This window comes from Zootoca vivipara, chromosome 16 (assembly GCF_965207765.1).
Source record: "Zootoca vivipara chromosome 16, rZooViv2.hap1.1, whole genome shotgun sequence".
NCBI classification, from domain to species: Eukaryota; Metazoa; Chordata; class Lepidosauria; order Squamata; family Lacertidae; genus Zootoca; species Zootoca vivipara.
The window spans coordinates 42,155,781-42,165,780 of record NC_142599.1 but is presented as its reverse complement, the minus strand read 5'-3'; positions in this window follow the sequence as shown (position 1 = coordinate 42,165,780).

Here is a 10,000-nt window from a genome sequence, read left to right as displayed (position 1 = left end):
GACCGGGGAGCGCGGTTGGGTCGTCTTCTGCGGTTCTCCAGAGGGTCCTGAAAACCCTGTCGCCAATAATCTGCAGGCGCCTGCCGTCCCGACCCGGCATCACGGGCCGGTGGCTGAGCCGCCGGCGCCGCCGCTCCGACAAGACGGCGCCGCCTCGGAAGCCCCTCCTTGGGGCTGCTGCGAATTCACTCCGATAGGTGGCGTCCGCGGCTCCCCTGCCGTGCCGGTCTACCCGTAGAAACCTATAGGACCCACACCTTCCGCTTAGTCGATGGAGGTTTGAGCCCTAGCCTCCTGCGGTACCAGCTTGACCGCCACTAGGGGCGCTGCTGCTCGGTAACAACTTGAGTTGTTGCAAAAGAAAAAGAGGAAAGCAGAAACCGCTCGCTCGCTCGCTCCCTTTCTTGGGTAGAAGGGACGACGGGTAGCCCGGTCTACCCATAGATGAGTCAGGAGACGGCGGCTCTCTGCACCATCAGGCCCCCGTTCTGCCGGTCTACCTGCCCCCCCACCCAAACACACACACAAACAACCAAAAGGAAGAAGGGACGGCCGGAAGTAGGGACGGCCGGCCGGCCAGCCAGCGACAGAAGGAGCGGTCCGGTGGGACTGGAAGCATTGCCCAGGCTGGGACGTCCCGGTCTACTCGCCGGAGAGGCTGGCGCTTCCGGTCTACCCGGAGAAAGCAAGTCTTCCCGGTCTACCCGCCGGTTGCCCCGGTCTACTCGCCGGAGAGCCTGGGGCTTCCCGGTCTACCTCCCCGAAAGCACGGCCTCCCGGTCTACCAGGCGGAAGCTGGCAGCGTTGCCCGGTCGACGGGCCCTTGGTTCCACTCCGGTCTGCTCGCCGGAGAGTCTGGGGCTTCCCGGTCTACTTCCCCGAAAGCAAAGCCGCCCGGTCTACCCGCCCTTCCGCGCCGGTTTCCCCGGTCTACTCGTCGGAGAGGCTGGGGCTTCCCGGTCTACTTCCCCGAATGCAAAGCCTCCCGGTCTACCCGCCCTTCCGCGTCGGTTGTCCCGGTCTACTCGCCGGAGAGGCTGGGGCGTCCGGTCTACCCGGAGAAAGCAAGTCTTCCCGGTCTGCCCGCCGGTTGCCCCGGTCTACTCGCCGGAGAGTCTGGGGCTTCCCGGTCTACCTGAGAGAAAGCAAGGCCTCCCGGTCTACTCGCCGGAGAGCCTGGGACGTCCCGGTCTACCTGAGAGAAAGCAAGTCTTCCCGGTCGACTCGCAAGGGCGCCGCTTGCCCCGGTCTACCCGCCGGAGAGGCTGGGGCTTCCCGGTCTACTTCCCCGAAAGCAAAGCCTCCCGGTCTACCCGCCCTTCCGCGTCGGTTGCCCCGGTCTACTCGCCGGAGAGGCTGGGGCGTCCGGTCTACCCGGAGAAAGCAAGTCTTCCCGGTCTACCCGCCGGTTGCCCCGGTCTACTCGCCGGAGAGTCTGGGGCTTCCCGGTCTACCTGAGAGAAAGCAAGGCCTCCCGGTCTACTCGCCGGAGAGCCTGGGACGTCCCGGTCTACCTGAGAGAAAGCAAGTCTTCCCGGTCGACTCGCAAGGGCGCCGCTTGCCCCGGTCTACCCGCCGGAGAGGCTGGGGCTTCCCGGTCTACTTCCCCGAAAGCAAAGCCTCCCGGTCTACCCGCCCTTCCACGTCGGTTGCCCCGGTCTACTCGCCGGAGAGGCTGGGGCGTCCGGTCTACCCGGAGAAAGCAAGTCTTCCCGGTCTACCCGCCGGTTGCCCCGGTCTACTCGCCGGAGAGTCTGGGGCTTCCCGGTCTACCTCTCCGAAAGCAAGGCCTCCCGGTCTACCCGCCCTTCCGCGCCGGTTTTCCCGGGCTACTCGCCGGAGAGGCTGGGACGTCTGGTCTACCCGGAGAAAGCAAGTCTTCCCGGTCTACCCGCCGGTTGCCGCGGTCTACTCGCCGGAGAGTCTGGGGCTTCCCGGTCTACCTCCCCGAAAGCAAGGCCTCCCGGTCTACTCGCCGGAGAGCCTGGGACGTCCCGGTCTACCTGAGAGAAAGCAAGTCTTTCCGGTCGACTCGCAAGGGCGCCGCTTGCCCCGGTCTACCCGCCGGAGAGGCTGGGGCTTCCCGGTCTACCTCCCCGAAAGCAAGGCCTCCCGGTCTACTCGCCCTTCCGCGTCGGTTGCTCCGGTCTACTCGTCGGAGAGGCTGGGACGTCTGGTCTACCCGGAGAAAGCAAGTCTTCCCGGTCTACCCGCCGGTTGCCCCGGTCTACTCGCCGGAGAGCCTGGGACGTCCCGGTCTACCTGAGAGAAAGCAAGTCTTCCCGGTCGACTCGCAAGGGCGCCGGTTGCCCCGGTCTACCCGCCGGAGAGGCTGGGGCTTCCCGGTCTACTTCCCCGAAAGCAAAGCCTCCCGGTCTACCCGCCCTTCCGCGTCGGTTGTCCCGGTCTACTCGCCGGAGAGGCTGGGGCGTCCGGTCTACCCGGAGAAAGCAAGTCTTCCCGGTCTACCCGCCGGTTGCCCCGGTCTACTCGCCGGAGAGTCTGGGGCTTCCCGGTCTACCTGAGAGAAAGCAAGTCTTCCCGGTCGACTCGCAAGGGCGCCGGTTGCCCCGGTCTACCCGCCGGAGAGGCTGGGACGTCCGGTCTACCCGGAGAAAGCAAGTCTTCCCGGTCTACCCGCCGGTTGCCCCGGTCTACTCGCCGGAGAGTCTGGGGCTTCCCGGTCTACCTCCCCGAAAGCAAGGCCTCCCGGTCTACTCGCCGGAGAGCCTGGGACGTCCCGGTCTACCTGAGAGAAAGCAAGTCTTCCCGGTCGACTCGCAAGGGCGCCGGTTGCCCCGGTCTACCCGCCGGAGAGGCTGGGGCTTCCCGGTCTACTTCCCCGAATGCAAAGCCTCCCGGTCTACCCGCCCTTCCGCGTCGGTTGCCCCGGTCTACTCGCCGGAGAGGCTGGGGCGTCCGGTCTACCCGGAGAAAGCAAGTCTTCCCGGTCTACCCGCCGGTTGCCCCGGTCTACTCGCCGGAGAGTCTGGGGCTTCCCGGTCTACCTGAGAGAAAGCAAGGCCTCCCGGTCTACTCGCCGGAGAGCCTGGGACGTCCCGGTCTACCTGAGAGAAAGCAAGTCTACCCGGTCGACTCGCAAGGGCGCCGGTTGCCCCGGTCTACCCGCCGGAGAGGCTGGGGCTTCCCGGTCTACTTCCCCGAATGCAAAGCCTCCCGGTCTACCCGCCCTTCCGCGTCGGTTGTCCCGGTCTACTCGCCGGAGAGGCTGGGGCGTCCGGTCTACCCGGAGAAAGCAAGTCTTCCCGGTCTGCCCGCCGGTTGCCCCGGTCTACTCGCCGGAGAGTCTGGGGCTTCCCGGTCTACCTGAGAGAAAGCAAGGCCTCCCGGTCTACTCGCCGGAGAGCCTGGGACGTCCCGGTCTACCTGAGAGAAAGCAAGTCTTCCCGGTCGACTCGCAAGGGCGCCGCTTGCCCCGGTCTACCCGCCGGAGAGGCTGGGGCTTCCCGGTCTACTTCCCCGAAAGCAAAGCCTCCCGGTCTACCCGCCCTTCCGCGTCGGTTGCCCCGGTCTACTCGCCGGAGAGGCTGGGGCGTCCGGTCTACCCGGAGAAAGCAAGTCTTCCCGGTCTACCCGCCGGTTGCCCCGGTCTACTCGCCGGAGAGTCTGGGGCTTCCCGGTCTACCTCTCCGAAAGCAAGGCCTCCCGGTCTACTCGCCGGAGAGCCTGGGACGTCCCGGTCTACCTGAGAGAAAGCAAGTCTTCCCGGTCGACTCGCAAGGGCGCCGCTTGCCCCGGTCTACCCGCCGGAGAGGCTGGGGCTTCCCGGTCTACTTCCCCGAAAGCAAAGCCTCCCGGTCTACCCGCCCTTCCACGTCGGTTGCCCCGGTCTACTCGCCGGAGAGGCTGGGGCGTCCGGTCTACCCGGAGAAAGCAAGTCTTCCCGGTCTACCCGCCGATTGCCCCGGTCTACTCGCCGGAGAGCCTGGGACGTCCCGGTCTACCTGAGAGAAAGCAAGTCTTCCCGGTCGACTCGCAAGGGCGCCGCTTGCCCCGGTCTACCCGCCGGAGAGGCTGGGGCTTCCCGGTCTACTTCCCCGAAAGCAAAGCCTCCCGGTCTACCCGCCCTTCCGCGTCGGTTGTCCCGGTCTACTCGCCGGAGAGGCTGGGGCGTCCGGTCTACCCGGAGAAAGCAAGTCTTCCCGGTCTACCCGCCGGTTGCCCCGGTCTACTCGCCGGAGAGCCTGGGACGTCCCGGTCTACCTGAGAGAAAGCAAGTCTTCCCGGTCGACTCGCAAGGGCGCCGCTTGCCCCGGTCTACCCGCCGGAGAGGCTGGGGCTTCCCGGTCTACTTCCCCGAAAGCAAAGCCTCCCGGTCTACCCGCCCTTCCGCGTCGGTTGTCCCGGTCTACTCGCCGGAGAGGCTGGGGCGTCCGGTCTACCCGGAGAAAGCAAGTCTTCCCGGTCTACCCGCCGGTTGCCCCGGTCTACTCGCCGGAGAGTCTGGGGCTTCCCGGTCTACCTGAGAGAAAGCAAGTCTTCCCGGTCGACTCGCAAGGGCGCCGGTTGCCCCGGTCTACCCGCCGGAGAGGCTGGGACGTCCGGTCTACCCGGAGAAAGCAAGTCTTCCCGGTCTACCCGCCGGTTGCCCCGGTCTACTCGCCGGAGAGGCTGGGGCTTCCCGGTCTACCTCCCCGAAAGCAAGGCCTCCCGGTCTACTCGCCCTTCCGCGTCGGTTGCTCCGGTCTACTCGTCGGAGAGGCTGGGACGTCTGGTCTACCCGGAGAAAGCAAGTCTTCCCGGTCTACCCGCCGGTTGCCCCGGTCTACTCGCCGGAGAGCCTGGGACGTCCCGGTCTACCTGAGAGAAAGCAAGTCTTCCCGGTCGACTCGCAAGGGCGCCGGTTGCCCCGGTCTACCCGCCGGAGAGGCTGGGGCTTCCCGGTCTACTTCCCCGAAAGCAAAGCCTCCCGGTCTACCCGCCCTTCCGCGTCGGTTGTCCCGGTCTACTCGCCGGAGAGGCTGGGGCGTCCGGTCTACCCGGAGAAAGCAAGTCTTCCCGGTCTACCCGCCGGTTGCCCCGGTCTACTCGCCGGAGAGTCTGGGGCTTCCCGGTCTACCTGAGAGAAAGCAAGTCTTCCCGGTCGACTCGCAAGGGCGCCGGTTGCCCCGGTCTACCCGCCGGAGAGGCTGGGACGTCCGGTCTACCCGGAGAAAGCAAGTCTTCCCGGTCTACCCGCCGGTTGCCCCGGTCTACTCGCCGGAGAGTCTGGGGCTTCCCGGTCTACCTCCCCGAAAGCAAGGCCTCCCGGTCTACTCGCCGGAGAGCCTGGGACGTCCCGGTCTACCTGAGAGAAAGCAAGTCTTCCCGGTCGACTCGCAAGGGCGCCGGTTGCCCCGGTCTACCCGCCGGAGAGGCTGGGGCTTCCCGGTCTACTTCCCCGAATGCAAAGCCTCCCGGTCTACCCGCCCTTCCGCGTCGGTTGCCCCGGTCTACTCGCCGGAGAGGCTGGGGCGTCCGGTCTACCCGGAGAAAGCAAGTCTTCCCGGTCTACCCGCCGGTTGCCCCGGTCTACTCGCCGGAGAGTCTGGGGCTTCCCGGTCTACCTGAGAGAAAGCAAGGCCTCCCGGTCTACTCGCCGGAGAGCCTGGGACGTCCCGGTCTACCTGAGAGAAAGCAAGTCTACCCGGTCGACTCGCAAGGGCGCCGGTTGCCCCGGTCTACCCGCCGGAGAGGCTGGGGCTTCCCGGTCTACTTCCCCGAATGCAAAGCCTCCCGGTCTACCCGCCCTTCCGCGTCGGTTGTCCCGGTCTACTCGCCGGAGAGGCTGGGGCGTCCGGTCTACCCGGAGAAAGCAAGTCTTCCCGGTCTGCCCGCCGGTTGCCCCGGTCTACTCGCCGGAGAGTCTGGGGCTTCCCGGTCTACCTGAGAGAAAGCAAGGCCTCCCGGTCTACTCGCCGGAGAGCCTGGGACGTCCCGGTCTACCTGAGAGAAAGCAAGTCTTCCCGGTCGACTCGCAAGGGCGCCGCTTGCCCCGGTCTACCCGCCGGAGAGGCTGGGGCTTCCCGGTCTACTTCCCCGAAAGCAAAGCCTCCCGGTCTACCCGCCCTTCCGCGTCGGTTGCCCCGGTCTACTCGCCGGAGAGGCTGGGGCGTCCGGTCTACCCGGAGAAAGCAAGTCTTCCCGGTCTACCCGCCGGTTGCCCCGGTCTACTCGCCGGAGAGTCTGGGGCTTCCCGGTCTACCTCTCCGAAAGCAAGGCCTCCCGGTCTACTCGCCGGAGAGCCTGGGACGTCCCGGTCTACCTGAGAGAAAGCAAGTCTTCCCGGTCGACTCGCAAGGGCGCCGCTTGCCCCGGTCTACCCGCCGGAGAGGCTGGGGCTTCCCGGTCTACTTCCCCGAAAGCAAAGCCTCCCGGTCTACCCGCCCTTCCACGTCGGTTGCCCCGGTCTACTCGCCGGAGAGGCTGGGGCGTCCGGTCTACCCGGAGAAAGCAAGTCTTCCCGGTCTACCCGCCGATTGCCCCGGTCTACTCGCCGGAGAGCCTGGGACGTCCCGGTCTACCTGAGAGAAAGCAAGTCTTCCCGGTCGACTCGCAAGGGCGCCGCTTGCCCCGGTCTACCCGCCGGAGAGGCTGGGGCTTCCCGGTCTACTTCCCCGAAAGCAAAGCCTCCCGGTCTACCCGCCCTTCCGCGTCGGTTGTCCCGGTCTACTCGCCGGAGAGGCTGGGGCGTCCGGTCTACCCGGAGAAAGCAAGTCTTCCCGGTCTACCCGCCGGTTGCCCCGGTCTACTCGCCGGAGAGCCTGGGACGTCCCGGTCTACCTGAGAGAAAGCAAGTCTTCCCGGTCGACTCGCAAGGGCGCCGCTTGCCCCGGTCTACCCGCCGGAGAGGCTGGGGCTTCCCGGTCTACTTCCCCGAAAGCAAAGCCTCCCGGTCTACCCGCCCTTCCGCGTCGGTTGTCCCGGTCTACTCGCCGGAGAGGCTGGGGCGTCCGGTCTACCCGGAGAAAGCAAGTCTTCCCGGTCTACCCGCCGGTTGCCCCGGTCTACTCGCCGGAGAGTCTGGGGCTTCCCGGTCTACCTGAGAGAAAGCAAGTCTTCCCGGTCGACTCGCAAGGGCGCCGGTTGCCCCGGTCTACCCGCCGGAGAGGCTGGGACGTCCGGTCTACCCGGAGAAAGCAAGTCTTCCCGGTCTACCCGCCGGTTGCCCCGGTCTACTCGCCGGAGAGTCTGGGGCTTCCCGGTCTACCTCCCCGAAAGCAAGGCCTCCCGGTCTACTCGCCGGAGAGCCTGGGACGTCCCGGTCTACCTGAGAGAAAGCAAGTCTTCCCGGTCGACTCGCAAGGGCGCCGGTTGCCCCGGTCTACCCGCCGGAGAGGCTGGGGCTTCCCGGTCTACTTCCCCGAATGCAAAGCCTCCCGGTCTACCCGCCCTTCCGCGTCGGTTGCCCCGGTCTACTCGCCGGAGAGGCTGGGGCGTCCGGTCTACCCGGAGAAAGCAAGTCTTCCCGGTCTACCCGCCGGTTGCCCCGGTCTACTCGCCGGAGAGTCTGGGGCTTCCCGGTCTACCTGAGAGAAAGCAAGGCCTCCCGGTCTACTCGCCGGAGAGCCTGGGACGTCCCGGTCTACCTGAGAGAAAGCAAGTCTACCCGGTCGACTCGCAAGGGCGCCGGTTGCCCCGGTCTACCCGCCGGAGAGGCTGGGGCTTCCCGGTCTACTTCCCCGAATGCAAAGCCTCCCGGTCTACCCGCCCTTCCGCGTCGGTTGTCCCGGTCTACTCGCCGGAGAGGCTGGGGCGTCCGGTCTACCCGGAGAAAGCAAGTCTTCCCGGTCTGCCCGCCGGTTGCCCCGGTCTACTCGCCGGAGAGTCTGGGGCTTCCCGGTCTACCTGAGAGAAAGCAAGGCCTCCCGGTCTACTCGCCGGAGAGCCTGGGACGTCCCGGTCTACCTGAGAGAAAGCAAGTCTTCCCGGTCGACTCGCAAGGGCGCCGCTTGCCCCGGTCTACCCGCCGGAGAGGCTGGGGCTTCCCGGTCTACTTCCCCGAAAGCAAAGCCTCCCGGTCTACCCGCCCTTCCGCGTCGGTTGCCCCGGTCTACTCGCCGGAGAGGCTGGGGCGTCCGGTCTACCCGGAGAAAGCAAGTCTTCCCGGTCTACCCGCCGGTTGCCCCGGTCTACTCGCCGGAGAGTCTGGGGCTTCCCGGTCTACCTCTCCGAAAGCAAGGCCTCCCGGTCTACTCGCCGGAGAGCCTGGGACGTCCCGGTCTACCTGAGAGAAAGCAAGTCTTCCCGGTCGACTCGCAAGGGCGCCGGTTGCCCCGGTCTACCCGCCGGAGAGGCTGGGGCTTCCCGGTCTACTTCCCCGAAAGCAAAGCCTCCCGGTCTACCCGCCCTTCCACGTCGGTTGCCCCGGTCTACTCGCCGGAGAGGCTGGGGCGTCCGGTCTACCCGGAGAAAGCAAGTCTTCCCGGTCTACCCGCCGATTGCCCCGGTCTACTCGCCGGAGAGCCTGGGACGTCCCGGTCTACCTGAGAGAAAGCAAGTCTTCCCGGTCGACTCGCAAGGGCGCCGCTTGCCCCGGTCTACCCGCCGGAGAGGCTGGGGCTTCCCGGTCTACTTCCCCGAAAGCAAAGCCTCCCGGTCTACCCGCCCTTCCGCGTCGGTTGTCCCGGTCTACTCGCCGGAGAGGCTGGGGCGTCCGGTCTACCCGGAGAAAGCAAGTCTTCCCGGTCTACCCGCCGGTTGCCCCGGTCTACTCGCCGGAGAGCCTGGGACGTCCCGGTCTACCTGAGAGAAAGCAAGTCTTCCCGGTCGACTCGCAAGGGCGCCGCTTGCCCCGGTCTACCCGCCGGAGAGGCTGGGGCTTCCCGGTCTACTTCCCCGAAAGCAAAGCCTCCCGGTCTACCCGCCCTTCCGCGTCGGTTGTCCCGGTCTACTCGCCGGAGAGGCTGGGGCGTCCGGTCTACCCGGAGAAAGCAAGTCTTCCCGGTCTACCCGCCGGTTGCCCCGGTCTACTCGCCGGAGAGTCTGGGGCTTCCCGGTCTACCTGAGAGAAAGCAAGTCTTCCCGGTCGACTCGCAAGGGCGCCGGTTGCCCCGGTCTACCCGCCGGAGAGGCTGGGACGTCCGGTCTACCCGGAGAAAGCAAGTCTTCCCGGTCTACCCGCCGGTTGCCCCGGTCTACTCGCCGGAGAGTCTGGGGCTTCCCGGTCTACCTCCCCGAAAGCAAGGCCTCCCGGTCTACTCGCCGGAGAGCCTGGGACGTCCCGGTCTACCTGAGAGAAAGCAAGTCTTCCCGGTCGACTCGCAAGGGCGCCGGTTGCCCCGGTCTACCCGCCGGAGAGGCTGGGGCTTCCCGGTCTACTTCCCCGAATGCAAAGCCTCCCGGTCTACCCGCCCTTCCGCGTCGGTTGCCCCGGTCTACTCGCCGGAGAGGCTGGGGCGTCCGGTCTACCCGGAGAAAGCAAGTCTTCCCGGTCTACCCGCCGGTTGCCCCGGTCTACTCGCCGGAGAGTCTGGGGCTTCCCGGTCTACCTCTCCCAAAGCAAGGCCTCCCGGTCTACCCGCCCTTCCGCGCCGGTTTTCCCGGGCTACTCGCCGGAGAGGCTGGGACGTCTGGTCTACCCGGAGAAAGCAAGTCTTCCCGGTCTACCCGCCGGTTGCCGCGGTCTACTCGCCGGAGAATCTGGGGCTTCCCGGTCTACCTCCCCGAAAGCAAGGCCTCCCGGTCTACTCGTCGGAGAGTCTGGGACGTCCGGTCTACCCGGAGAAAGCATTTCTTCCCGGTCTACCCGCCGGAGGGGCTGAGGCTCCCCGGTACCAGCTCAGCCGCCACTAGGGGCGCCGTCCCTTCACAACTCTCGGTTAGAGTGCAGTGAGTGGCCCATTTGAATGAAACGCCCGGTCGACCCGCAGGGGCATTAAGGGAGAAAACACTTGGTGTGCCTTTTCGGGGGGGGGTGGAGCACACGGCATGGCTTCCCTTGCGTACGGGGTAGACACAGACACGGGGATACAGAGAGACAGACAGCAAGACAGTAACC